The sequence below is a fragment of the Lepidochelys olivacea genome (assembly GCF_965140295.1).
Source record: "Lepidochelys olivacea isolate rLepOli2 genome assembly, chromosome: 28".
NCBI lineage: Eukaryota > Metazoa > Chordata > Testudines > Cheloniidae > Lepidochelys > Lepidochelys olivacea.
In genome coordinates this window covers 3349841-3372483 of record NC_140438.1, presented here as the reverse complement: position 1 = coordinate 3372483, position 22643 = coordinate 3349841, and the positions used below count along the sequence as shown (strand labels likewise).

Sequence of the window (22643 nt, the reverse complement as noted above, 5' to 3'; positions counted from 1 at the left end):
ACGGGATGGGAGGAAGGTCAATGGATACTGGGATACGGGTGCAGAGGTGATGCTGGCCCGGCCCGAGGTGGTGGCCCCAGATCAGCTGGTGCCCAACACCTACCTGACCCTGACGGGGGTGGGCGGGACTCCATTCAAGGTGCCCGTGGCAAGGGTACACCTGAAATGGGGGGCCAAGGAGGGTCCCAAGGACGTGGGGGTGCACCACCATTTGCCCACTGAGGTTTTGATTGGGGGGACCTGGAGGACTGGCCAAGCAATCCCCAGAACACCCTGGTGGTGACCCATAGCCAGAGCCGGCAAGGGGCACTGCGCCCTGACCTTGGGGAGGGCACCACACCAGAGGCACAGGACCCTACCGTAGTGGGGAGGAAGCACCGAGAGGCATGGCTCAGAGAGGCTGTGGCCTCAGACCCAGCCAGTGAGAGGGAACCGGTCCCCATCCCTTCCCCAGCTGCTGAGTTCCAGGCCGAGTTGCAGAGAGATCCCTCCTCGCGGAAGCTCAGGGACCTGGCTGACCTCAGTGTGGTACGGACCATGAGGAGAGGCTGCCAGGAGAGGTTCCTGTGGGAGAAGGGGTTCCTGTACCGAGAATGGGCTCCTCCAGGGGGAAGTGGAGTCCTGCGGGATTAGGAGGCAGCTGGTGGTCCCCCAGAAGTATCGCCGCAGGCTCCTGTCCCTGGCCCATGACATCCCCCTCGCAGGGCACCAGGGAATCCGGCGCACCCGGCAGAGGTTGCTACAGAACTTTTACTGGCCCGGGGTCTTTACCACGGTCCGGCAGTATTGCCGATCCTGTGACCCCTGTCAGAGGGTGGGAAAGGCCCGGGACAAGGGGAAAGCGGCTTTGAGACTTTTGCACATCATAGAGGAGCCTTTCCAGAAGGTGGCCATGGACATCGTGGGGCCTCTCAGCAAGACAACCCGGTTAGGGAAGAAATACATTCTGGTGGTGGTAGATTTCACCACCCGCTACCCCAAGGCAGTGCCCTTAGCTTCCACTGAAGCAGACACCATGGCAGATGCGCTCCTGACCATTTTCAGCCGAATGGGGTTCCCCAAGGAAGTCTTGACAGACCAAGGATCCAACTTCATGTTGGTCCTGCTCTGGTGCTTGTGGGAGAAATGTGGAGTCCGGCACAACTGGGCCTCAGCTTATCACCCCCAGTCCAATGGGCTGAACCAATGGGACGCTAAAGATGACGCTGAAAACCTTTATGAACCAGCACCCAAAGGATTGGAACAAGTACTTACCTCACCTGCTGTTCGCGTATAGGGAGGTACCCAGGAGTCTACCGGATTTTCGCCTTTCGAACTGTTATATGGAAGGAGGGTAAGGGGCCCGCCCTGGACCTGATGAGAGACAAATGGGAGGGGAAGGCCACTCCCAGTGGAGAGTCAGTGGTGGAGTATGTCCTGATCTTCTGAGAGAGACTTGCTGAACTCATAGGCCTGGCCAGGGAGAATCTGGTGGATCAGCTACTGAGGGGGATGGAGAGTTTTGCCATGGCGTATATTGATGAAATCTGTGTCTTTAGCCAGACCTGGGAGGACCACGTGTCCCAGGTTAGACAAGTGCTGGACCGACTCCAGGAGGCTGAGCTGACCATAAAAGCAGAGAAGTGCAAGGTGGGGATGGCGGAAGTATCTTACCTGGGCCATCGGATGGGGAGTGGCCGCCTAAAGCCGGAACCAGCTAAGGTGGGGGTGATCAGAGACTGGCTCACTCCCCACACCAAAAAGCACGTCCAAGCCTTTATTGGGTTGGCAGGATACTATCAAAGGTTTGTGCCCCGCTTTATCGCCATAGCTACCCCCATCACTGAGCTATGCAAGAAGGGGAAGCCAGACAAGTTGGTCTGGACCGAGCAGTGCCAGGAGGCTTTCCGGGCACTGAAGGAGACTCTGGTCAGTGGCCCACTTCTGGCAAACCCAGACTTTGACAAGCCCTTTATGGCGTTCACCGATGCCGCAGACACGGGACTGGGGGGCGGTGTTAATGCAGGAGGATGAAAAGGGGGAGAGACACCCCATCATGTACTTGAGCAAGAAGTTGCTACCCAGGGAGCAGAACTACGCGACCATCGAGGAGGAGTGCCTGGCCATGGTGTGGGCCCTCAAGAAACTAGAGCCCTATCTCTTCGGGCGACACGTCACCGTCTACACCGACCACTCTCCCCTGACCTGGCTGCACCAGATGAAAGGAGCCAACGCCAAACTCCTGAGATGGAGCCTGCTCCTGCGGGATTACGACATGGACGTGGTCCACGTGAAGGGAAGTGCCAACCTGATAGCAGATGCGCTGTCCTGGAGAGGGGGCCCCGAACTTCCCCAGGTCACTGGTCAGAGTGACCCCGCTCAGCTCAGTCTCGAAGGGGGGAGAGATGTGACGCAGCAGGGAGGGGGGAGTGTTGACCTGGGAATGTGGCAGGGGAGTTTCACTGGGGATGGGAGACCTGAGAGCCTGTCACCTGAGCCAGGAGGGGGAGAGGGAGGTAACACCTCTGCCCGGGAAACTGGACAAAGGCTGCAGGAGGGAGCCTGCTGGGGGGTTTTGGTTTCAGTTTGGTGCTGGGTGGTGGAACGCAGGGAACCCCAGGGCTGGGGTCTGAGCTCCCTGCCCCCAGAAGGACTTGACTGAGGGGTCCTGGTTGTACCCACAAGCTCTGTTTTAGACTGTGTTCCTGTCGTCCAATAAACCTTCCGCTTTACTGGCTGGCTAGGAGTCACAGTGATTCCCAGGAAGAGGGGTGCAAGCCCCAGACTCCCCCACACTCCATGACACCTTCCTCTCCTCCAAGTGCTTTAAAATGGATTCCTTGAGGACCTGCTCCATGATTTTGCTGGGGACGGAAGTGGGGCTGTAGTTCCCCGGGTTCTGTTTCTTTCCTTTCAAAAAGATGGGCACTACATTTGCCTTTTTCCAATCCTCCGGGACCTCCCTCAGTTGCCATGAATTTTCAAAGACAATGGCCAATGGCTCTGCAATCACATTAGTGAACTCCCTCAGCACCTAGCCCCATGGACTTGTGCACGTCCAGCTTTTCTAAATAGCCCTTAACCTGTTCTTTCGCCACTGAGGGCTGCTCACCCCCTCCCCATACTGTGTTGCCCAATGCAGCAGTCTGGGAGCTGCCCTTGTCTGTGAAGACTGAGGCAAAAAAATCATCTGTCACTAGGCTTCCGAAGAAAGCCTTGTCTACCTCTTCCTTCTGATCTGGTGGTCAATAGCAGACGCCCACCGTGACATCACCCTGGTTGCTCTCGCCTCTAAACTTAACCCAAAGACTCTCAACAGTTCTCCAGTTCATACCGGAGCTCTGAGCAAGCATACCGCTCTCTCACATACAATGCAAGACCCCCCACCTTTCCCCACCGTACCTGTCCTTCCTGAACAGTTTATACCCATCCATGACAGTGCTCCAGTCATGTAAACTTCCCCACCAAGTGTATGATATAGCTATCTTGCTATGTGGAAGATTGGGGGCCTGGTGAGAGAGCTCTGCACTGTGGCTATTCCCTGCCTCCCAGGGCCCAGAGGGGGTGCATCGTGGCCATGGCTGGGACACACTGTGCTGTGGTTATGGGTGAGGGATTGGATCACAGAAACCCCTTTGGGACTGCCACCTGATGTGCCTAGACTACCTCTGAGACCGTTTTCCCTGCCAGCTTGGGACTTCAGAACCTTGCCTTGTTTGAGGCAGACCCGCTTGCCTGCTGCAAACACAGAGCCAAGTCTGAACCACATCCCCCACAAACTGCAGGCTTAACTGAAACCAACTTAAGAAATGCTCCTGTCTCCAGTACTCAGACACCCAGCTCCCAATGGGGTCCAAACCCCAAATAAATCCGTTTTACCCTGTATAAAGCTTATACAGGGTAAACTCCTAAATTGTTCGCCCTCTGTAACACTGTTAGAGAGAGATGCACAGTTGCCCCCCTGCCAGGTATTAATACTTACTCTGGGTTAATTAGTAAGTAAAAAGTGATTTTATTAAGTACAAAAAGTAGGATTTAAGTGGTTCCAAGTGTGGAGGCAAAATTGCGTGGGCCTAGACTTTGGTCAAGCTAGCCAAACTTTCACCAGTCTGACTGTGTATGTGACAAGAGGACGGGGGGGGGGGGGAAGGGGCTCAGAGTAATGCAATTGAAACATGTAGCTGCAACAGCTAGCCGTATTGCAACCACTAACCGCAAAAGAACCAACTGTTAAGAACAGGGAAAGGTTGTGTTTGCCATGTAAGGAAAAGATGATCTTTGCTGTACTGCTAAGTAGAAAAAATACTAACGGGAAAGTATGCTTGCTTTGAGCATGAACGTAAGCCTTTATATGTTGTTAAATTTTCCTGTATCAGGCAGAGCAGCTCCTGACTAGCTGTTGCTCCCTGCATGCTTGTATTACAATAAAGGAGTCTCAGGCTGTTCTAATCCACACACAATGTGAGGTTAATTTTCCACCTCAATTGGTGGATCCAGCATGGTCCAGGGGGCCCCGGTGAGTGTGTGACCTACGCTTCTCTGTTTTAGGATGACCCTGTAACCTCTTTCCGCTCCCCTCCCCATCCAACGGCGGACCACGAGCCACTGACTGGTCTGATCAGCTTGCCCGAAGCAACAGAGTAAGCGGCCCCATTCTCTCTGAGACTAGCTGATGCTCTTTGCTGAAGGGAGGTGTAGGAGGATCGTGGATAACCTTAACAAAACCTTTCCGGTGTGAGTGTCCCCCGTGGGAGATTGGCACAACTTGCCACAAGAGGAAGGATGGGGGCCGGCGGCTCAAAAAGGCTCCCTGTCCTGCCAAAAGGCATGCCTATGCGTTACATGTACTTAAATTACAGTCCTGTTACTTGCAAGTTCTTCGAAAAATGGGATTGGCGTACCAACGATGACCCAAAATTACAAAGAGCCATTCCATTCTGAATGAAGCTTTATGTAGCTATGGGAATGAATAAATGCGAGTGATGTATGAGAGGTGAATGCTGCTGACTGGGTCTGAGGCTTGAGCCAGCTTCAGCTGCACCAGGGCCCTCACTTCCTGAGTGAGGGAGTCCTGAACGCAATGGGGGGGGGGGTTGAGCCCAACCTCCAGACCCAGCAAGAATGAAAAAGAGTGACAACCTTTCCCTGAAGGGTCTGGTAATTTTAGCTGTATAAGCCGCTAATCCCGGTGGACAGGACACATTGGAAAATGGTGGAAATCAGTTCAGAACTATTCCCGCTCAGCCGAAGGGCACACCTGCTTATTCTATGTATGTGTATTATAGTCCTGGGACTTGTAAGTACTTAGAGAATTGGAATTCTTACAAGCATGATGATCCATCTAAACAATTCCCACTGAAGGTACCTTTCTTTTTTCTCAAAAAGAAAAGGAGTACTTGTGGCACCTTAGAGACTAACCAATTTATTAGAGCATAAGCTTTCGTGAGCTACAGCTCACTTCATCAGATGCATATCGTGGAAACTGCAGCAGACTTTATATATAAAGTACTCCTTTTCTTTTTGCGAATACAGACTAACACGGCTGTTACTCTGAAACCTTTCTTTTTTCTTTGCATGAAGTGGCTGTTCCTTTTATTATTTTATTAATAAGCTTTAAATTTAATTACATGGTGTGTTCTCTTCATCTCTGCTCTTAAGATCCTGAGGTCTGAGCCTGATCAACTGAGGCACAGTTGGTATTTGCCCTTGGTATTTCAGATTTGCTTGGTCTGGCATGGTTGGTATTACATGTTAAGGATTGAATGAATGTGTGCCCACCCTCAGCCGCAGTAGGTCTGAGAACCGGGGAAAGGTTTAGCAAGGTTCCGGGCTCAGGAGCAAGTGGGTATACTCCCAGTTGTAGAAGTCCAGGTTGGTGGAGGGGAGGACTCGGGGAGTCTCACTCCACGCATGTGATCCAGTGCTGGTTTGGGTAACATGAAATCTCAAGTGATTAAAAGATCTTAAAACTTATATTAACGAACTGTGCAGGAGTGCGACAACATGATCTAAAAAGCAGAAGAAATGGTTTAGCGAGAAAAGCAAGATCAGACCCAGGCCAGCAGGCAGGCAACAGCTAAAAAAACAGGAAAGAAAGTGAAATGTTTACTCTGTAGGTGCTGGAGGGATTTAAGAAGTTGAATTTTGTAAAAGAAGTTTTGGTTTCTTTGCAGCCATTCTGAAGGCAAAATGGGCCATTTTCCAAGGGAGTGTCTGTAAATGGTCCAGGCAAAAGGCTATCTAATTGAAATCGTTTGACTACGAACAATTTAGTCAAATTAGCTAAAAGAACATCAACTTAGCCGCCTCAAATGTATAAAAGGAATGCAATTACACAGTGCTACTTAGTTAAAATCCGATTAGGCTCCAAGGGGCTATAATAGGTGCTGGTTTCTCTTTAGATCACTGTGTATTTTGAAAGCAAGCGTTAAAAGTAAAAGGCAATCAGAACGCTAAAAAAAAAATTAAGTACAAGTTTTTAATTGTAAATGGCTCTGGATCCAAAAGCAAGCAAAAAAGCATGTGTGTGCTCATGCAAATTACCTAACTGATAAAAGCTACTGAAACTAGCCTGCCTATGAAACAAACACAGGAAAAATGGGGGTCATTCCTCTGTTTAGCCTGCACTCAGAACGGATATTTGTATAAAAGAAAAATATTTTAAGCAATAACTAATTGCCCCCAAAAGGGGTAGAAGTATGTTCTTTTGTCTTTCAGAAAATCAGAAAAAGCTAATTTTAGCTGAGGAACAATCCAACATATCATGAATTTACTGGCATGATGAAAATTGTGTTTTATGTTTTATGTCCTGTCGTGTGGTGTTTTGTTTTGCGGCATGGCTAGGACTGTTGTGTTTAATTTTCCACAGGACAGTCTAGTTCAAAACCAAATGGAAGGCTCAGACCAAAAACGCAGATACTTGTTCTATTCAACTTGAATACAAAACATTTTGGCGACTATCACGAAATACTAGGGGTTTAGTGCATGGGCTAAAGCAAGGGAAAAGAAAAATTACTGAGACTTATCAGTACAAACGGGTACAGTATGTTGGTAGCATAGTATGGCCAGACCTTTTAATTGGGAAAATTATTGTTAAAATTGCAAACCAACAGACTTTGGAAGCAAAGACATGAAAAGTTAGCCCACTCCCTGTATTGCACATGCGATCCTTCTGGCTACCCTGGATCTCAAGCCAGAGGGCTGGGGAAGGAGGAAAGCTATTAGACACCAGAGGTTGTACCGAGTGGACTCCTCAGAAGTGGGTGTGCTTGTGCTGAACTGTTGCTCCAAAGCTCTGTAATAAAGACATTTCACGGAAGGGTGTATGTGGCATGAATTAAATAATAAGACTAAAATGCTGTATAATGGGCAATGTAATGTGCATATGTTAATTTTTGGGAAAAGGTGTGTGAGTGGAGAATGGAAGTTTCCTTTGTAGGTTACAAAAGGCTGAGAAGGGGAAAAGAAGAAGAAAAGAATCAAGAACGAGTAAACTCAACACTGTAGCTGGCAAGCTCAGTCCAAAGAGAAAATGCTGGCCCCCGCCCAAGGACAGTGCTCACAGCTTCTGCAAAACAACAAGGCCAGCAGGAGGGAAAGGACAAGGTGAAGTGCTAGTTACCTCTCCCTTGTCCACTGATAGAATTATCGTGCCTTCAGCATTTGCTGCAGAAACCAAAGCACTACAGGGTGATGTGCTGGCAACCTCTCCCCTGTATGACACTGAACCACGACTGTTCCAGGAAAGAAGAAAGAAATGCTCGCTCCGCTGAACCTGCCAAGGCCCAGGAGTTCCTGACTACAAAGGACATTAAAAACTGGCCCTGGTGAAAGAAAGGAAGCATTATACACTGGCAGGGAGGAAATTGGGGGTCCCCCTCTTGGGAATGTGGTACTGATTGGATATTGGGGTTTATTCCACAGGATGTGCCTTGTATTTCTGAACAAGTACCTTCTGCGTGTACTGCTCCCCCTACTTGGCTTTCAGATGATAAATATCAAAAGCGTTTTGCTGCCACTACCCCTGCCATTTCCCCCATCACCACTATGTCCCCTCCAATATATCCAGAAACCGAGAGCACCATATATTCTGATGAAACCCAGACCAAGGTTCAGACCAAGAAAGGCCAAGACCTTCACATCTTAGTGATCTATTTAAATATTGTTTAAAACATTTATTTTCCCAGGTATAAAATGTCATATGAGCAAACAATTAAGTGGAGAACAAATGGGTCAGTAAAAATAGAAGAGTATAATACCCCAACACACAAGCCCCAGGACTCTGAATTTGAGGTTGATGGGTTCTATGAGGAAGTTGATAGGATGGCCATTCCGGGGGTTTGCAGCGTATCAGCGGCAATGGGCCCTTATTGTTGTTTATTCACCCAGTTCGTAAATAATCAAACTCATACTCAAAAAAAAGTGTGCTCTGTCACCGGAAATTTTACCTGTATTGAAATAATTTAACCTGTACCATATTGCAATATACCCCTTCCTATGCTCTTAATATTAATGCCTCACAAAAGTATATAAAAATTTTTTCACCAACAGATGTGGTACAGTACTATTCAGGATAACAGAAATTAATGCTACCCTAGGAACTGTAAAATTTATCCTGCCCTTATCCAGCTTTCAAATTACTTCCATGTATCCAAATTGCTCCCAAGGGGGCTGCTCTTCAGTTAGCACAGCAGAGGGCATGGGTTTCCTCTAGAAGGAAAAGAAATTTGGCTGGACGCCTATGGGCTGGTGCAAATCGTTCAGCAGCGATTTGGAATATTTATAAAGGTCAATAACATGATAAGAAATTGGGGCAGCTGGAAAAGGCTATGGGAGCTCAGTTAACCCGGGTGCAGGCTGAATTTGGTAAATTACATGTTATTTCCACCCTTAGTTCCATGACCCAGGAATCGCTAACAAAGATGGTGTTAAATGTCACTAAGGCGGGAAAGGAATTGCGGTGGGATCTAGCATGTTCAGAAATTCAGGATTTCCTGGATGACCAGCTCATGGCCATTCGGAGTCATCTTGAGCATCGGGCTTGGCCCACTGCCCTTACTAGTGCTTCAGGAGGACCATCTAATCTGTAGCCATGGAGACATACTTGACAATTTTCAGGGTGGAGTTGCAAGTACCTGCAGTGCTCCTTCCAAGCATATGGGCCAGTCGGGGGGGTGGGTTCCCACACACCAAATCCTGCCAGGTCTGTGGGGAGGATGCATGTGGGACTGGATTATTCACCGTGACATCTGGGAAATTAAACCACCTGGTATGCCTGGACAATTTGCTGTCAGTGCTCCTGGAATAACACCCAACGTTTAAATAAGAATAGGAAATCAATGACCATTTTGGCCCTTTTGTGTATACAAAAGCTGAAGCCAGGGGAAGTTACCACTGTTTATGACAGTGTTTGCTGGGAAGGTATTGGACAAGAAACTACCCTGATAGGACACCTGCTTTTTCAAGCTAATAATAGCTGTGTAAATGTTAAGGCCACCACCTTGTAAGACCTGCATTTCAATCTCTCCACTGCTGCAGGAAATCACATTATTTATTGGCCTGCAGACAAGTTCCGGCAGGTAGCTTTTAAATTTAAAATATCTTTTAACTGGACCATTTTAGTACCTGATCGACTTCAAAATCTACTTTCGCTCCTACTAAAGATCCGAAAAATTTCTGAATTGCAAGGTCAAATTCATGTCCTTCAAAATATATATCAAATTGAAAAACATGCTTTTCATACAGCCTATAAAGTGTCTACCTTAGGTACTGATTATAATATGTTGCATCATGTAACTAAGGCTATAAAATAACCCCCGTGTAGTGTTACAATGGAGCATTAATGCTTGTATTTTTGTTGTGTAGTTTGAGAATGTGTTGTTGTTGTGAAAACTGTAATAATGGGAACGCCTTTCATGTTCGTACTAAACATGCATTATTAATGTATCCAGCTAAGGTTTATAAGGTCGATCCCTTTCATTTAGAACCAGAAATACAAGATTTAATAAAAATAAAGGTTTAAGAGTAATAGTTGTGCTATAAAAAGAACAAAAGTGGGGATCGTGGAGGCAAAATTGCGTGGGCCTAGACTTTGGTCAAGCTAGCCAAACTTTCACCAGTCTGACTGTGTATGTGACAAGAGCACGGGGGGGGGGGGGGGGGCTGGGGGGGGAGGGGCTCTGAGTAATGCAATTGCAACATGTAGCTGCAACAGCTAGCCGTATTACAACCACCAACCGCAAAAGAACCAACTATTAAGAACAGGAAAAGCTTGTGTTTGCCATGTAAGGAAAAGATGATCTTTGCTGTATTGCTAAGTAGGAAAAATACTAACGGGGAAGTATGCTTCCTTTGAGCATGAACATAACCCTTTATACGTTGTTAAATTTTCCTGAACCAGGCAGAGCAGCTCCTGGCTAGCTGTGTCTCCCTGCATGCTTGTATTACAATAAAGGAGTCTCAGGCTGTTCTGATCCAAACACAACCCGTGGTTAATTTTCTACCTCACGTAATAACAGACAGAACAAAGTACTGTAAATTACCAAGCAAAATAAAATAAAACACGCAAGTCTAAGCCTAATACAGTAAGAAGCTGAATACAGATAAAATCTCACCCTTAGAGATGTTTCAATGAGCTTCTTTCACAGCCTGGACTCCTTCCTAGTCTGGGCCCAGTCCTTTCCCTGCTCCAGTCTTTGTTCCAGCTCAGGTGGCAGCTAGGGGATTTCTCATGACTGCAGCCCTCTTTGTTCTCTTCCACCCCCTTATATAGCTTTTGCACAAGGCAGGAATTCTTTGTCCCTCTCTGGGTTTCCACCCCTCCCTATAGGTGGAAAAGCACCAGGTTAAAGATGGATTCCAGTTCCGGTGACCCAATCACATGTCACTGTAAGACTTTATTACCCACTTGCCAGCACACAGGTATACAGGAAGACTTACAAGTAGACAGAGCCATCTACAGTCAGTTGTCCTGGTTAATGGGAAACAGCACGATTCCAAGCCACCATTAATGGCCCACACTTTGCATATTTGCAATAGGACCTCAGAGTTATAGTTCATATTTCTAGATTCAGACACAAGAGTGATACATTTATACAAATAGGATGACCACGCTCAATAGATTATAAACTTTGTAACGATACCTTACAAGAGACCTTTTGCATGGAGAATATTCCAGTTACGTCATATTCACACTCATTAGCATATGTTCACATATATGGAGTGCTGTCACAATGGGGCCCTTGCAAGGCCCTTCCTTCAATTGGGCAGCTGGTTGCGCATGCCTGCCTGGGGACGGCGCTCTGGCCGTGCCCCCTTCGTCTTTACTGGCCAGTCTCTCCTCTAAGTGGCTCTCTTGTCCCAAGGAAACTGGAGCTGAAGCTGAAGGGTTTCTCCGCATGCACGGGCTCCTGGGAGAAGCTGGGGTACGACTCTCACGTCCTTCGTGCACCTTTGGCCAGCAAACAGCCGTGTGCCAGCTGTGCCCAAGGACATCTGTGCCCCAGATGTGCCCAGCATTTGTGATTCCACACAAAGATATTTGTATCAGTGGCAGGATGCTGCTAATAGCACTGATGTGATTTCGTGATTCCTGGAAGTTAACACCCCTACAATCACCTACTCTGTCCCCCAGTCCAACCCACACATCAAAATCTCACCCAGAAAGTCCTGAACTGAGCCCAAGAAGTTGTACCTGAGCTAAAGAGTCGCTTTTTAAAAGAGACATCCAAATCCAATGGAAAGGCTATGCCTGGCTGGACATTTTCCATTCAAACTTTTTTTTTTTTTTTAAATTTGTTTTCAACAAAATGAAAGTTTGTGGGACATGTTAACTTTCTTCTAAAAACATTGCTTTTTGTTTTCTGTTTTCATTTTGAAAATTAGAATCTGAAAAGAGAACATTTTTCATTTTTTTCCCAGAAATGTCTGGTTCTGAGCAGTTTTCCTCAGAAGATTTTCTGGGTTTGGACGATTTGGGCCAAAACCGTTCTCATTTGCTCAGTTTGCAGCTGAAAATGTTGTGGTTTTTCAAAGACTGTTGGCCAAAAAACCTTCGGATTACAGTTTGAGGACAACAACTTCCACTAAAAATTTTGACCAAACCTCCCCTACCCCCCCCCCCCAAAAGCAACCTCCAGAAAATCCAAAGCTAATTTCCATACAAATTTTCCCTGGGGAGAAAAGAAGTATTTAGCAACCAGGGCTGGGTAAATTCTCCAAGTGATGGCAAATCTGCAGAAGGGGCAGACTACAAAGAGCTACAAAAGGATCTCTCAAAAACTGGGCAACAAAATGGCAGATGAAATTCAATGTTGATAAATGCAAAGTAATGCACATTGGAAAACATAATCACAACTATACACCTAAAACTTAGTTGATACCACTGAAGAATGAGATCTTGGAGTCGCTGTGGAGAGGTCTCTGAAAATATCCACTCAGTGTGCAGCAGCGTCAAAAAAGCGAACAGAATGTTTGGAATCATTAAGAGAGGGATAGATAATAAGACCGAAAATATCCTATTGCCTCTATATAAATCCATGGTACGTCCACATCTTGAATACTACAAGCAGGTGTGGTTGCCCCACCTCAAAAAAGATCTATTGGAATTGGAAAAGGTACAGAAAAGGGCAAAAAAATGATGAGGGGTATAGAACGGCTTCCGTATAAGCAGAGATTACTAAGACTAGGACTTTTCAGCTTGGAAAAGAGACGACTAAGTGGGAATATAATAGAGGTCTATAAATGCACGACTGGTGTGAAGAAAGTAGACAAGGAAGTGTTATTTGCAGAGGGCGCGCAGGGGCCGGCGGGCGGGTGGGCAGGGGGCGGGCAGGGGCCGCCGGGGGGGGGCAGGGGGCGCGCAGGGAGCCATGCGGATGGTGAACCCCCTTGACCGCAATCCCTCCGCCCCCCTTTGAAGGCTGCTTGTCCCTGCTCCCCCGGGGTAGCTCTGGAAGCTTGTTCACGCCGCGGGCTTGGAGGGCCAGGCCGGGGCCTTTACACGCCGGGGCCAGGGAGGGTCTGGCTGGGCTGGTGCCAACCCTGGTGCCCTGGAGCAGGGCCCTGCCCAGGCGGTGGCTGCTCCCAGGCGGGAACCTGCCCCAGCCACGCTCACCAGGGTCGACAGCACTGCGGGCAGGGCAGGGCCCCAGCAGGCGCAGCCTGACCGGAAACAGTAAGCAGAAATTACATTGTCCCGGTAACCGCTATTTTATAAAAAGAAAAGGAGGACTTGTGGCACCTTAGAGACTAACCAATTTATTTGAGCATGAGCTTTCGTGAGCTACAGCTCACTTCATCGGATGCATACCGTGGAAACTGCAGAAGACATTATATACACACAGAGACCATGAAACAAAACCTCCTCCCACCCCACTGTCCTGCTGATAATAGCTTATCTAAAGTGATCATCAAGTTGGGCCATTTCCAGCACAAATCCAGGTTTTCTCACCCTCCCCACCCCCTTTTTTCAAAAAAACACACACACAAACTCACTCTCCTGCTGGTAATAGCTCATCCAAAGTGACCACTCTCCTTACAATGTGCATGGTAATCAAGGTGGGCCATTTCCAGCACAAATCCAGGTTTTCTCACCCCCACCCCCCTCGCGCGCGCGCGCACACACACACACACACACAAACTCACTCACTATTTTATACTCCAATCGAGAACAGTGACCGGAAGTTATGTTTCCCCTTGTGCGCACACCTTTAAAATCCCACCGGGAACAGTGACCGGAAGTTATATTTCCCCTTGTGCACGTACCTTTAACCTCCCACCGGGAACAGTGACCGGAAGTTATATTTCCCCTTGTGCGCTCCTTTGGAGTCCGTCTGGGTACAGTGACCGGAAGTTATATTTCCCCTTGTGCGTGCACCTTTAACCTCCCACCAGGAACAGTGACCGGAAGTTATATTTCCCCTTGTGCGCTCACCTTTAAAATCCCACTGGGAACAGTGACCGGAAGTCATGTTTCCCCTTGTGCGCTCCTTTGGAGTCCGTCCGGGTACAGTGACCGGAAGTTATGTTGCCCTGGAGAGCTCCTTTTTAGTCCAACCGGGTCTCCTTCAATGTCCAACTGGGGACAGTGACCGGAAGTTATGTTGATCCTGTGCGCAGTCCTTTGGAATCCTTCCGGGAACAGGTTTCAGAGTAACAGCCGTTGTTAGTCTGTATTCGCAAAAAGAAAAGGAATACTTGTGGCACCTTAGAGACTAACCAATTTATTAGAGCATGAGCTTTCGTGAGCTACAGCTCACTTCCTCAGATGCATATCATGGAAACTGCAGCAGGCTTTATATACACACAGAGAATATGAAACAATACCTCCTCCCACCCCACTGTCCTGCTGGTAATAGCTTATCTAAAGTGATCATCAGGTGGGCCATTTCCAGCACAAATCCAGGTTTTCTCACCCTCCACCCCCCCACACACAAATTCACTCTCCTGCTGGTGATAGCCCATCCAAAGTGACAACTCTTTACACAATGTGCATGACAATCAAGTTGGGCTATTTCCTGCACAAATCCAGGTTTTCTCACATCCCCCCCACCCCCATACACACACAAACTCACTCTCCTGCTGGTAATAGCTCATCCAAACTGACCACTCTTCAAGTTTAAATCCAAGTTAAACCAGAACATCTGGGGGGGGGTAGGAAAAAACAAGAGGAAACAGGCTACCTTGCATAATGACTTAGCCACTCCCAGTCTCTATTTAAGCCTAAATTAATAGTATCCAATAGTATCCAATTACCTACTACAGGACAGGCCTAACAAAGAAAATAACAGAACACCGCTAGCCGTCACCTTCAGCCCCCAACTAAAACCCCTCCAACGCATTATTAAGGATCTACAACCTATCCTGAAGGACGACCCAACACTCTCACAAATCTTGGGAGACAGGCCAGTCCTTGCCTACAGACAGCCCCGCAACCTGAAGCAAATACTCACCAACAACCACATACCACACAACAGAACCACTAACCCAGGAACTTATCCTTGCAACAAAGCCCGTTGCCAATTGTGCCCACATATCTATTCAGGGGACACCATCACAGGGCCTAATAACATCAGCCACACTATCAGAGGCTCTTTCACCTGCACATCCACCAATGTGATATATGCCATCATGTGCCAGCAATGCCCCTCTGCCATATACATTGGTCAAACTGGACAGTCTCTACGTAAAAGAATAAATGGAAACAAATCAGATGTCAAGAATTATAACATTCATAAACCAGTCGGAGAACACTTCAATCTCTCTGGTCACGCAATCACAGACATGAAGGTCGCTATCTTAAAACAAAAAAACTTCAAATCCAGACTCCAGCGAGAAACTGCTGAATTGGAATTCATTTGCAAATTGGATACTATTAATTTAGGCTTAAATAGAGACTGGGAGTGGCTAAGTCATTATGCAAGGTAGCCTGTTTCCTCTTGTTTTTTCCTACCACCCCCCCCCCCCAGATGTTCTGGTTTAACTTGGATTTAAACTTGGAGAGTGGTCAGTTTGGATGAGCTATTACCAGCAGGAGAGTGAGTTTGTGTGTGTATGGGGGTGGGGGGGATGCGAGAAAACCTGGATTTGTGCAGGAAATAGCCCACCTGATGATCACTTTAGATAAGCTATTACCAGCAGGACAGTGGGGTGGGAGTAGGTATTGTTTCATATTCTCTGTGTATATATAAAGCCTGCTGCAGTTTCCACGATATGCATCTGAGGAAGTGAGCTGTAGCTCACGAAAGCTTATGCTCTAATAAATTGGTTAGTCTCTAAGGTGCCACAAGTACTCCTTTTCTTTTTGCGAATACAGACTAACAACGGCTGTTACTCTGAAACCTGTCATTATGCAAGGCCCTGCATTTAGCCGTATGGAGTGGAAATCTATCAACTGCATGAAAAAACTTGTACAGATACAGACAGACATCATCTTCCTTTCCAAATGCAAACAGATGGCCATCGTACCAAAAGGACTGAAGGTAAAAAATCCATTACAATCTACATACCACACAGACTATGCTGACAGCTTGTGCCACACGCTCTCAAAGAAACTGCGGAATCACCTGATCAACATCCTCTACAGCAAACAGGGAAAGATTAAGAATGAGCTCTCAAAAATGGATACTCTCATAAAAAAACAACCTTCCACACAAGCTTCCTCGTGGCTGGATTTTATTAAAACTAGACAAGCCATTTACAATGCACACTTTGCTTCTCTACAAAAGAAAAAGGACACTAAACTTTCTAAACTACTACATGCTACAAGGGGCCACAGCAATGGTTCCCTCAACCCACCTAGCAATATTGTTAACCTATCCAACTATACTCTCAGCCCAGCAGAAGCAGCTGTTCTATCTCGGGGCCTCTCCTTCTGCCCCTCCACCCCCACGAACATGATACAGTTCTGTGGTGACCTAGAATCCTATTTTCGATGTCTCCGACTCAAGGAATATTTCCAAAATACCTCTGAACAGCATACTAATCCACAGAGGTCTCCCTACCAACACTACAGAAAGAGGGATTCTAGGTGGACTCCTCCTGAAGGTCGAAACAGCAGACTGGACTTCTACATAGACTGCTTCCACCGACGTGCACGGGCTGAAATTGTGGAAAAGCAGCACCACTTGCCCCATAACCTCAGCCATGCGGAACGCAATGCCATCCACAGCCTCAGAAACAACTCTGACATCATAATCAAAAAGGCTGACAAAGGAGGTGCTGTTGTCATCATGAATAGGTCGGAATATGAACAAGAGGCTGCTCGGCAGCTCTCCAACACGAGTTTCTACAAGCCATTACCCTCTGATCCCACTGAGAGTTACCAAAAGCAACTACAGCATTTGCTCAAGAAACTTCCTGAAAAAGCACAAGATCAAATCCGCACAGACACACCCCTGGAACCCCGACCTGGGATATTCTATCTACTACCCAAGATCCATAAACCTGGAAATCCTGGGCGCCCCATCATCTCAGGCATTGGCACCCTGACAGCAGGATTGTCTGGCTATGTAGACTCCCTCCTCAGGCCCTACGATACGAGCACTCCCAGCTACCTTCGAGACACCACTGACTTCCTGAGGAAACTTCAATCCATCGGTGATCTTCCTGATAACACCATCCTGGCCACTATGGATGTAGAAGCCCTCCACACCAACATTCCACACAAAGATGGACTACAAGCCGTCAAGAACACTATCCCTGATACTGTCACGGCTAACCTGGTAGCTGAACTTTGTGACTTTGTCCTTACCCATAACTACTTCACATTTGGGGACAACGTATACCTTCAGATCAGCGGCACTGCTATGGGTACCCGCATGGCCCCACAGTATGCCAACATTTTTATGGCTGATTTAGAACAACGCTTCCTCAGCTCTCGTCCCCTAAAGCCCCTACTCTACTTGCGCTATATTGATGACATCTTCATCATCTGGACCCATGGAAAAGAAGCCCTTGAGGAATTCCACCATGATTTCAACAATTTCCATCCCACCACCAACCTCAGCCTGGTCCAGTCCACACAAGAGATCCACTTCCTGGACACTACAGTGCTAATAAACAATGGTCACATAAACACCACCCTATACCGGAAACCTACTGACCGCTATTCCTACCTGCATGCCTCCAGCTTTCACCCTGACCACACCACACGATCCATTGTCTACAGCCAAGCTCTGCGATACAACCGCATTTGCTCCAACCCCTCAGACAGAGACAAACACCTACAAGATCTCTGTCAAGCTTTCTTACAACTACAATACCCACCTGCAGAAGTAAAGAAACAGATTGATAGAGCCAGAAGAGTTCCCAGAAGTTACCTACTACAGGACAGGCCTAACAAAGAAAATAACAGAACGCCACTAGCCGTCACCTTCAGCCCCCAACTAAAACCCCTCCAACGCATTATTAAGGATCTACAACCTATCCTGAAGGATGACCCAACACTCTCACAAATCTTGGGAGACAGGCCAGTCCTTGCCTACAGACAGCCCCGCAACCTGAAGCAAATACTCACCAACAACCACATACCACACAACAGAACCACTAACCCAGGAACTTATCCTTGCAACAAAGCCCGTTGCCAACTGTGCCCACATATCTATTCAGGGGACACCATCACAGGGCCTAATCACATCAGCCACACTATCAGAGGCTCGTTCACCTGCACATCCACCAATGTGATATATGCCATCATGTGCCAGCAATGCCCCTCTGCCATGTACATTGGTCAAACTGGACAGTCTCTACGTAAAAGAATAAATGGACACAAATCAGACGTCAAGAATTATAACATTCATAAACCAGTCGGAGAACACTTCAATTCTCTGGTCACGCAATCACAGACATGAAGGTCGCTATCTTAAAACAAAAAAACTTCAAATCCAGACTCCAGCGAGAAACTGCTGAATTGGAATTCATTTGCAAATTGGATACAATTAACTTAGGCTTGACTAGAGACTGGGAGTGGCTTAGTCATTATGCAAGGTAGCCTATTTCCCCTTGTTTTTTTCTACCCCCCCCCCCCCCGACGTTCTGGTTAAACTTGGATTTAAACTTGAAGAGTGGTCAGTTTGGATGAGCTATTACCAGCAGGAGAGTGAGTTTGTGTGTGTATGGGGGTGGGGGGGATGTGAGAACCTGGATTTATGCAGGAAATGGCCCAACTTGATTGTCATGCACATTGTGTAAAGAGTGGTCACTTTGGATGGGCTATCACCAGCAGGAGAGTGAATTTGTGGGGGGGGGTTCAGGGTGAGAAAACCTGGATTTGTGCTGGAAATGGCCCAACCTGATGATCACTTTAGATAAGCTATTACCAGCAGGACAGTGGGGTGGGAGGAGGTTTTGGTTCATATTCTCTGTGTGTATATAAAGTCTGCTGCAGTTTCCACGGGATGCATCCCATGAAGTGAGCCGTAGCTCAGGAAAGCTCATGCTCAAATAAAGGTGCCACAAGTCCTCCTGTTCTTCTTCCGGAAACAGTGACCAGAAGATACGTTGATCCTGTGCGCGCTCCTTTGGAGTCCTTCCGGGAACTGTGACCAGAAGTTATGTTTTCCCTTGTGCGCGCACCTTAAAAATCCCACCGGAAACAGTGACCGGAACTTATTTTCCCCTTGTGCGCGCACCTTTAAGGTCCACCCGGGAACAGTGACCAGACGTCATGTTGCCCTGGAGAGTGCCTTTTTACAGTCCAACAGGGAACAGCGACCGGAAGTTATATTGTCCCTGTAAGGTTTCCTTCAATGTCCATCCGGGAACAGTGACCGGAAGTTATGTAGCCAAGGTGCGCGTGCCTTTACAGTCCAACGGGGAACAGTGACCAGAACATATTGTTGTCTTGCTACGCGCGCCTTTAGAGTCCAACCAGGGACAGAGACTGGAAATTATGTGGCCCCGGGGCCTGCTCCTCCTTTATCAAGGACACTGCCAGACGGGACTCGTGAGCGGTTCCGTTATGGTGACCAGACAGCAAATGTGAGAAATCAGGACAGGGGGTGGGTGGGGGCAGGCAATAGGCGCCTATAGAAGAAAGAGACCCAAAAATCAGGACTGTCCCTATAAAATCGGGATAGCTGGTCACCCTAGGTTCAGTGCCAGAATCCCTGTCATCATGGCACCAGCTAGCGCGACAGCTGCCCCGCCCTGTCCAGCTCTGCCTTCTGGCCTGGGACCTGGGCAGGGCCTCAGAGGGGAGGAGGCGGGGCTGACACTTCACTGAGGGCCACAGAGAGTGACCGGGACTCATGGCGGGGGGAGCATCTGCCTACTCCACCTCCCCTCCCCACCGGGAAGAAGCTGGCGCCTGCCCCTGATGGCCGCAGCTTGTCACAACTAGTCTCTTTCTGTATCACCGCGACTGGCCACCAGGTGTCACTGCTGTTCCTGAGAACACAGGGTGTGCCTTACCCCGACTGGCCACTGGGTGTCACTGCTGTTGTGCCTTACCGCTGCTGGCCATGGGGTCTGGGTGCTCTAGCCCTTCTCGGAGACTCTTCATGCTAAAGCAGCTGGGAGTCTGTTCCCATCACTCAGGAATTTGAACATTTGAAAATTATAAGCAAAGAGAATCTCATTACTGATCATTGATGACCACAGACAATCTCCATATTAAAGAAGTCGGGAGTCTGTTCTCATCATCTGGGAATTTGAAAATTATAAGCAAAAAGAATCTCATTACTGATAATTGCTGGTGAAAAATTTCTCAGATAATAGTAGAGTAGCAAAGCAATGATGTGCAGAGACAGTAAATGTAGCACAGCAATGGTTGGCTTCAGGAGGGATAGCTCAGTGGTTTGAGCAGTAGCCTGCTAAACCCAGGGGTGTGAGCTCAATCCTTGAGGGGGCCATTTAGGGATCTGGGGCAAAAATTGGGAATTGGTCCTGCTTTGAACCTCCTGAGGTCCCTTCCAACCCTGATATTCTATGATCTCCCTAGATCAAAAGGTTAATCCTCCTCTAAAGAGAAAAATATTTGACACAGTTACACAATTGTTAGACACATTTTTTAATTCAAAGATCTATTTTAAGCCCCATATTGGAAGCTAGGTAAACATAGGATAATTAATGTTTGAAATGCAGAAAGCTGAGAGAGCTTTGGTTTTTGCCTGAAAGCAAGTTCAATATGAAATGTATTTTATAAACAATTGATTAATAATTTGGAGCTTCCCTGAATGCTTTATTACTAATAATTTCAAGGGTCAGTTTCCTTATTATTCTAAATAAGGAGGGTTTTTGACCACATTTTTGTAGATTTAGTATGAAACAAGCGGTTTTCTATCCTTAGAGAGCGTCTGTCTGCTTTGCCTTGGGCTAAGGCTATTGAAGAAGAAAAGCAAACAAGCTGAGATGGTACAGTAGCTTCCTACTCCGTAAAGCCTCCATCACAACCCCCCCCCCCCGCCCCCCGCAAGTCAACGGCTATTAGAAAGAGGTCTCTGGTTGTCTCCCAGTTGGTAATCCAGGGCTGACAACACACTCCTGTGAAGGAAAAGCCCTGCAGAGGGGCTCAGCAGAGCTAGGCGAAACTTCCACCTTGCAACCCCCTTCCCCCCCCCGCACATAGGTTCAAGGGGCAAATCCCAATGAGCCTTTATAGACCCCAGGGCCAGCCTGCCCAGGGGCCAGTTGTGCCCAGGGGCTGCTCCCCAGACCAGGTTCCCCCCTCCTCACCCCCTGGAGGGTGCACAGCCCCCCTACGAGCCCTCTCCACCCCACCCCAGTGGCCCCCACCCCAAGTCCACTCACTGGTCTTGCTGGGTTGGTCCAATGCAGCAGCTCAGCAGGGAGGAGCTGCCTTCCAGAGGCACTGGGAGAGCCAGAGCGTCCTGCTTGCAGTGGCGGCGAGCCCCAGCCATGGAGGAGCCGGCGAGGCGCAGGGGGGCAGCAGCCCTGCAAAGGCGGCGGCACCACTAATGGGGAGCAGCCGCACCCCCCGCCCCTCCTGCAGCTTGGCGCCCCCCACCAGGGGCTCCTGCAGGCTGCAGTGGATGCATGTGGACGCCGGACCCCGTGCGCCCCCCGGCTCCCCCCTCACCTGGGGTTACCATATTTCAACAATCAAAAAAGAGGACGGGGGAGGGGGAAAGCCCTGCCCTAGTCCTGCCTTCATCCACTCCCTCCCACTTCCCACCCCCCCGACTGCCCCCCTCAGAACCCCCAACGCCCCCGCTCCTTGTCCCCTGACTGTCCCCTCCTGGGACCCCCCACCCTAACTGTCCTCCTAGGACTCTCCCCCCTACCTGTCCCCTGGCTGCCCCAACCCTTATCTACACCCCTGCCCCCTGACAGGACCCCCAGAACTCCCGACCCATCCAACCCTCCCCCTGCTCCCTGACTGCCCCCCCCATGCCGGTCAGGCGCTGGCTCCACCCGGAGGCAGACGCGCCACCGGGCTGCTGCGCGCACAGCCCCTCCCCGGCAGCGTGCCCGGAAGCCGCAGAACCCGAGCGCGGCGAGGGAGGAGCCGGGGGGCGCACGGGGGCCACCGCCCGCATGCATCCGCCACAGGAGCCCCCGGGGGGGTAGGAGGGGGAAAGCCGGGCCTCAGCCTGGGCAGGAGGGGCGGGGGGTGCGGCTGCTCCCCGCTGGCGGCACCACGGCCTTTGCATGCTGCCCCCCTGCGCCATGCCGGCTCCTCCATGGCTGGGGCTCGCCGCTCCCGCAAGCTGACGCTCTGGCTCTCCGGTGCCTCCCGACCCACCCACCCTGCTCCCTGCACCTCACGGGGATCAGTGCTGTCTGTGGGGAGAGCGCCCCCTACCGACCCACCCACCCACACTGCTCCCTGCACCTCACGGGGATCAGTGCTGTCTGTGGGGAGAGCGCCCCCTACCGACCCACCCACATTGCTCCCTGCACCTCACGGGGATCAGTGCTGTCTGTGGGGAGAGCGCCCCCTACCGACCCACCCACCCACACTGCTCCCTGCACCTCACGGGGATCAGTGCTGTCTGTGGGGAGAGCGCCCCCTACCGACCCACCCACCCACACTGCTCCCTGCACCTCACGGGGATCAGTGCTGTCTGTGGGGAGAGCGCCCCCTACCGACCCACCCATCCACACTGCTCCCTGCACCTCACGGGGATCAGTGCTGTCTGTGGGGAGAGCGCCCCCTACCGACCCACCCATCCACACTGCTCCCTGCACCTCACGGGGATCAG

At 49.1% G+C, this 22643-nt stretch overlaps 1 long non-coding RNA gene across 1 annotated transcript in view; it reads right to left on the bottom strand.

Moving 5' to 3' along the window:
• LOC311514057 overlaps window positions 1-21526 on the bottom strand; it is a 38040-nt gene extending 16514 nt beyond the window's left edge. The window contains exons 1-2 of the long non-coding RNA XR_014709814.1: window positions 21229-21526; window positions 13913-14148 (exon numbers count right to left, since the gene is read on the bottom strand). This is a non-coding gene — a long non-coding RNA (uncharacterized lncRNA). The remainder of the gene's footprint in view (window positions 1-13912; window positions 14149-21228) is intronic.
• Window positions 21527-22643: the final 1117 nt, after the last annotated feature.